General features: G+C 43.5%; 1 non-coding gene across 1 annotated transcript; it reads right to left on the reverse strand.

The window, feature by feature from the left end:
- Positions 1–4,153: 4,153 nt before the first annotated feature.
- Positions 4,154–4,227, reverse strand: trnat-agu (transfer RNA threonine (anticodon AGU)). The gene has a single exon. It is a non-coding gene; the product is annotated as a tRNA-Thr (tRNA).
- Between the last annotated feature and the right edge of the window lie 3,242 nt (positions 4,228–7,469).

Consider the following 7,469-nt stretch of genomic DNA (forward strand, 5'->3'; position numbering starts at 1 on the left):
GTGGAGTCAGACACTGACACTGTTTGTGTTCCTGGTTTTCATTTCGCGATTGTTCATAATGATTATTATTGGGACGATTACATTGATCGCTTTTTTATCTTCTACCTCACCAGTTCTTTCATTCCTGCAGGAAAATACATGAAGGAACCTGACTGGATGTGGTGATTCTTGGACACAAGGAAAAATGCTGTGATCTCGTTCCAACACACAGTCGTACAGGATCACTCCCAAAGCACAGAGATACTGCCAGTTCATCAGTTCCACTGGAGCAAACAAAATAAATAGTCAGACAGACACTGATCCCAAAGTCAAGAGAGACACATTTTCAATCCAACAGTCAAACCACAGCAGGAGAGACAGATGTTGTATATATTTCACTCCAATTCAGTACAGCTGACAGGTTGATACATCAATCACAGTCCAAAAACAAACTCACTATCAGATCTAAATAAACTCTGTCACCATAGTGCCATTTTAAATATAAAATCTGAAATAGAACAGACAAAATTTACAGAATTGAAAGGAACAGTATGAATGGAAGGAGGCTTCAAGGGGATTTGGACAGGTTAAATGAATGGGCAAGAACATGGCAGATGGAATATAATGTGAATAAGTTTGAAGTTCTCCACTTTGGTACAATAAACAGAAAGACAGAGTATTTCTTAAATGGTGAGAGGCTGGGAAGTGTCGATGTCCAAAGGCACCTGGGTGTCCTTGTTCATGAGACACTAAAAGCTCGTATGCAGGTGCAGCAAGCAATTAGGAAGGCAAATGGTATGTTGGCTTCATTGAAAGCGTATTTGAGTACATGAGTAAAGATGTATGAAGTCTAGATGAGACCGCACCTGGAGTATTATGTACAATTTTGGTTTCCTTATCTAAGGAAGGATAGACTTGTCACAGAGGGAGTGCAACAGAGATTCACCGGTCTCATCCCCTCGGATGGTGGGATTGTCTTATGATGAGAGACTGCAGAAACTGGGCCTAAATTCTCTAGAGTTTTGAAGAGTGAGAAGTGATCTCATTGAAACAGGCAAAGTTCTTACAGGGTGTCACAGGGTAGATATGGATAGGATGTTTCCTCTGTCTAGTCAGTCCAGAACAAGGGGACACAGTCTCAGAATTAGGGCAGACTGAGATGAGCAGGAATTTCTTTACTCAGAGGGTGAGAAATCTGTGGAATTCTTTATCCCAGAGGGCTGTGGAAGATCAATCATTGAACATATTCAAGACATAAATCGATAGATTTCTAAATACTAACAAGATCAAGGGATATGGAGATGGCAGAGAAAAATGGCGTAGAGGTAGATGATCAGTCACGATCTGTTTGAATGTTGGAGCAGGCTCGATGGGCTGAATGGCCTAATGCCCCTATTTCCTATGATCCTATGAATCCCAATAATGTACATCAGAACGTTAGACCAAGTTATGCATTACATACCAGTTCAAAAATCCCACAGAGATTAAGACTGAAAGATACAGTATCAAGCCATTACTACAAAATGAAGGACTGGGAGCTTGCAGACCAGCCCATGTATAAGATTGAAAGTTATATTTTCATTCACAATCGTTTTCACAGAGCTGAATATTGAATACCAATCCACAACTTGCACAGGATTACCAAATAAAACCTACAACTGTAAAATACAGTTAATCCATATTTTAAATTAAACACAAGGCAAACAAATATTGATACATTAAGAGAGCGGGAAACAGTGAGAGCAGAGTGGAGCATAAAGAGCCCAGGAGAGAGAGGGAGCAAGAGTTCACTCGGAGAGCAGGGAACAGCGAGAGCAGGCGTCAAAAAAGGCAAAGGAATACACAATTAATGGGAGAACACTGAATGGTGTAGAGGAAGTGAGGGACGTTGGAGTGAATGTCCACAGATCCCTGAAGTAGCAGTACAGGTCAATAAGGTGGTTCAGCAGGTCTTTTCCTTTATTAACTGAGGTATAGAGTACAAGGGAGACCTGGGTGTCCATATCAATAAGTCACTGACAGCTAACGTGCAGGTGCAGCAAGCAATTAGGAAGGCTAATAGTATTTTAGCCTTTATCGCAAGAGAATTTGAGTACAGGAGTAGTGAATTCTTGCTTCAATTGTATAGAACCTTGGTTAGACTGCACTTGGAGTACTGTGTGCAGTTTTGGTCCCCTTACCTTAGGAAGGATATTATTGCCATAGATAGAGTGCAAAGAAGGTTCATCAGACTTGTTCCTGGGATGGTGCGACTGTCCTATGTAGAGAGATTGGGGAAACTGGGGCTCTATTATGTAGAGTTTTGAAGAATGAGAGGTGATCTCATTGAAACCTACAAAATATTTAAAGGACAGTCAGGGTAGATGCAGCTAAGATGTTTCCCCTGGTTGGGGAGTCGAGAACCAGGGGACGCAATTTCAAAATAAGGGGCAAGCCACTTAGGACAGAGATGAGGAGAAATGTTGTTACTCAGAGGGTTGTGAATCTTTGGAATTCTGTACCCCAGAGGGCTGTGGAAGCTCAGTCATTGAGTATGTTTAAAGCAGAGATTGATAGATTTCTAAATACAAATGACATAAGGGAATATGAGGAAAGTGTGGGGAAAAGGGCATTGAAGTGGATGATCAGCCATGATCATATTGGATGGTGGGGCAGGCTCGATGGGCTGAATGGCCGACTCCTGCCCCTATGTTCCTATGTTCCTAACTCCACATTATCGATGAGACACAGCCTCAGGCCGACTTGTCGGGTGTTGCAAACAGATAACACTGCTTCTGATCTTCACCAGAACAGAGAGTGAGATGTAAAATTGATCATCAAACAGACTGTGAGAGAATACAACAGAATAAAACACATGGAGAGACACTGTGGAATAACAAATAGATTTGATTGGAATGTTGAATTATGATTGGAATGGATAAAACAGCAGATTAAATTGGGACAGAAAAGAGAAACTGATGGGAAGAAGGAAGAAAAGAAAGGATGGATCTGTTCACTTTTTTCAGTTTTTTCACTGGTCCATCAAAGCTGGATTAAAAAAAGATGCAAAAAACAGAGTTTCACCAAAAAGGGAGATTAAATGCTGCCGAAACCTTGGATCGAAGGATGCCCCAACAGATCACCTGTTTAACTGTCTCCTCACTGGGGGATTTCAATCAATGAGCAATATTATTCTCTCCTTTTCTTTTGTTAAATGAAACCACTACTGTCACTTGGAGTTAATATCCCTGTGTTCCAACTCCTGAATAATAAAATTGTGAGTTTCGTGATATTTTCTGGACACATTTCCTGCTGAAAGAACTAAGAACTCTTTTCTAATTTACACAATACTATATACACACTCATCAAGCCTCCGAAACTGGCATCCTTGGTGCTGCTCTCTCCTCCCAAACCTCATCTCATGTGACTGTTACATCATCACTCTGATTGTGGGAGGGGTTAATCCCACTGTCTTCAGCATTAACCCTTTACATCCTCATACTGCACTGTCTGTCCAAAAAAATCAGTGGAGGGAACTTGAATTATCAAAACAGCAACAGCTGCCAGTTGAAAATCAACTCAACCCATCAGAGAGAGACTGTCAGAGAACTTCCTGCATCCAGTCCTGACCCCGTCACATTAAGCAGCTGCTCACCCAGACCCCACTCTCATCAACACTGAACATTTTTACTGAGACCCTTCAAATACTGTTTATAAAAGGCCGCAAAGATCAAAGTTCACACAGATGTATTAAATACAACAAAGTTTAATATCTTCTCACCGTTTCTCGGTAACCACATGAGACATAGGTTTTCTTATTTGGTTCCTTTGATTTTTCTTGTTCCTGACTGACAAATATTCCAAACCTCAGATAAACCCTCCCACTTGCGTCATGTCCCAGTCTCGGTTAAAAGCAACACATAATGACACAAACACTCTCCTTCAGTGAGATTAATATCAAGCTGTTTTCCAGGTTGAATGTAACTGTGAACAAATTTATGTCAAAGAAGTTTCCTTTGATGAATCAGCACTGAAATTCTGGACAAGGAGGAACAGCCATTCCGAACTCATATCCTTCACAAAGGCTGTTTTTGTATGTGATTGAAATTCATCAAGTATTTTGAATAGAAGTTCACAAGACACTGATGTCAATGTTGAGAATGAAACTTTTCAAGCATGTTGTGACTGTGAAATAAGGCTCTGCTGGGAGTTGAACCGAGGATTTCCTGTTTACTAGACAGGTGCTTTAACCAACTAAGCTACAGAGCCAGATCACAAATGCATGTGCAATTGAAATCAGAGGAAGGCCTTGTAGATAGTGGGCAGGCTTTGGCGAGTCAAGAGCTGAGTTCTTCACGGCAGTGTTCCCAGCCTCTGACTCGCTCTTGTAGTTGTAGCTGTAGTTGTAATTGTAATAGGCAACCGTCTGTCTCGGAAGACGATGGGCTACACCCGGGGTGTACGTCACTTCTGTGTGAAACATCGTTTGTTGTGGCTGTAGAGGATGACTCGTGAGTGACAATCCCTTCCGCAGCTGGTACAGATGAATATCATTGGCCCGAGGTCGACTGATAATTTTTCCTTCCTCTGAGCTCTTTTTCCCACCATCTGGTCATTTCTTTTGTCCTCTGCTTTTCCCATGGTCTTCCTGAATGCCTTTCTCCAGGAATTCCAGTCAGCAGGAAGGACTTCCCATGCATCGACTCCAATCCCAGTCAGCTTGAGATCTCGCTTTGCAGATGTCCTTGTATCACAGACCTATTTGACCTGTTGGTCTCGTGCTGATAGCAAGCTCACCAAAGAGCGTGTCTTTGGCAAAGCGACCGTCATCCATTCAGCACACATGACCCAGTCCACAGAGTCACTGCTGACTCAAGAGGGCAAACATGCTGCAGATCCCTGCACGCTGGTGTACTTCTGCATTCGGCACTCTGTCCTGCCAGGAAATGCCCAATATCCATCTGAGACAGTGGAGGTGGAAGCTGTTCAGCTGTTTTTCTTGGCTTGCATAAGTTGTTGATGCTTCTCTACTATAAAGGAGGGTGCTGAGAACACAAGCCTGTTACACGTGGGGTTTTGTATTTTCGATCAGTTTGCTGTCGGTTCACACTCGTCTTCTCAACTTTGACATGACAGCTGCAGCATTGACAATCCTGGTGCTGATTTCAGTATCAAGGGACAGATTGCTGGTGATTGTTGATCCAAGGTATGTGAAGCTGTTGACAACCTCCAAAGTGAGCCTGTCGATGTTGATGGAAGGTGGAGTCTCTACGTCCTGGCCCATAACTTTGATCTTCCTGATGCTGATCGTCAGTCCAAACTCCTTGCAGGCCAGGGAGAACCGATATACAAGTTGCTGTTAATGAACTTCATTATGGGATGTCAGCACAGCGTCATCAGCAAACAGCAACTCACAGACCAAGAACTGACTCATTTTGGTCTTGGCCCGCGGTCTTGCCAAGATGAACAGCTTGTCATCAGCTCTGGTATGCAGGTGGACACCCCCATCTGAGTCACTGAAAGTTTAAAATAGCAGCATGGAGAAGAATATGCCAATTGTAAAGGATGTGAGCTGTGAGGAGGTTACAAGGAGGCTTCCAGGGGACTTGGACAGGATAAGTGAATGAAATGACAGATGGAATATAATGTGAATAAGTGTGAAGTTATTCACTTTGGTAGAATAAACAGAAAGACAGAATATTTCTTAAATGGTGAGAGGTTGGGAAGTGTTGATGTCCAAAGGGACCTGGGTGTCCTTGTTCATGAGACACTAAAAGCTCGCATGCAGGTGCAGCAATCAATTAGGAAGGCAAATGGTATGTTGGCCTTAACACGAGGGGTCATGAGTGCAGGAATAAAGATGTCTTGCTGCAATTGTATAGAACCTTGGTGAGATCGTGCTGGAGTATTGTGTACAGTTTTGGTTTCCTTATCTAAGGAAGGATATACTTGCTACAGAGGGAGTGCAACGGAGGGTCACCAGACTAATCCCTGGGATGGTGGGATTGTCTTCTGAGGAAACTGGGCTTGTATTCCTTAAAGTTTCATTTAAAAGGCCATTTAAAACTGAGATAGGGTGGAATTTCTTCACTCAGAGGGTGGTGAATCTTTGGAATTCTCAACCTCAGGGGTTTGTGAAAGTTCAATCATTGAGCATGTTCAGGACAGAAATTGATAGAAATCTTGATACTCATGACATCAAGGGATATGGGGAGAGCGCGGGAAAGTGGTGTTGAGGTAGATGATCAGCAAGGATTTAATTGAATGACAGATCAGGCTCGACAGGATAAACTGCCTCCTCCTACGTTCTGAAGAGAGTTGTCACCAGGACACAGCCCTGTTTTATCCCACTGCTGATCGTGAAAGTGTCTGATGTTGCTCCATTTCAACTGACGGAACTGTGCATGTTCTCGTGGAAAGAAGAGATGACGCCCAAGAGTTCAGGAGGGCAGCCTAGTTTCCACAGCAGTTTGAAGAGTCTGTCTCTGCTAACAAGATCGAAGGCCTTGGTGATGTCTGTAAAGACAATGTAGAATGGTCTGTACTGTTCACAGTACTTCTCCTGTAACTGCCGAAGTGAGAAAATCATGTCGACTGTCGATCTACCAGCTCTGAAGCTGCACTGAGACTCAGGATAGATGTGTGATGTCAGGGTCTGCAAGCTGGTCAGAGCAATGTGAGCAAAGACCTTCCCCACAATACTTAGCAAGCAGATGCCTCGCTAATTGCTGCAGTCACTGCGATTCCCCCTTATTGTTGTTCAAGGTGACAATGTTTGCATCACACATGTTTAGAGGCGCAGATCTCCCCTTCCAACAGAGACACAGAAGTTCATGGAGATGCTGCAGCAGAGCTGCTTTTCCACTTTTGATGATTCCAGGTGGAATACCATCATTTCCCAGGGCTTTACCACTGGCCAGACGGTCAATGGCCTTGTTGAGCTCTACTATGGTGGGGTCACTGTCCAACTCCTCCATGACAGGGAAGTCTGGAATGGTGCTGAGAGCTACTTCAATGACAATGTTCTCCGTTATGTAGAGTTCAAGGTAATGCTCCACTCACCTTTCCATCTGCTTGTTAGGTTCAGTGATGATCGTCCCTGTCTTTGTCTTCAAAGGTGCTGATTTAGTTACTGCTGGGCCCGTTGCTTTCATAATTTTTTTTAAATTCATTCATGTGATGTGGTCATCACTGGCTAAGCCAGCATTTATTGCCCATCCCTCATTTCCCTTGAGAATGTGGTGGTGAGCTGCCTTCTTGAACCGCTGCAGTCTGTGTGAGGTAGGTACACCCACAGTGCTGTTAGGAAGGGAGTTCCAGGATTTTGACCCAGCAACAGTGAAGGAAAGGTGATATCGTTCCAAGTCACGATAGTGTGTGGCTTGGAGGGGAACTTGCAGGTGGTGGTGTTCCCATGAATTTGCTGCCCTTGTCCTTCTAGTTGGTAGAGGTTGCGGGTATGGAAGGTGCTGTCTAAGGAACCTTGGTGTGTTGAATTCCTTCATATGTCC

This window comes from Heterodontus francisci, unplaced genomic scaffold, assembly GCF_036365525.1.
Source record: "Heterodontus francisci isolate sHetFra1 unplaced genomic scaffold, sHetFra1.hap1 HAP1_SCAFFOLD_97, whole genome shotgun sequence".
Classification (NCBI taxonomy): domain Eukaryota; kingdom Metazoa; phylum Chordata; class Chondrichthyes; order Heterodontiformes; family Heterodontidae; genus Heterodontus; species Heterodontus francisci.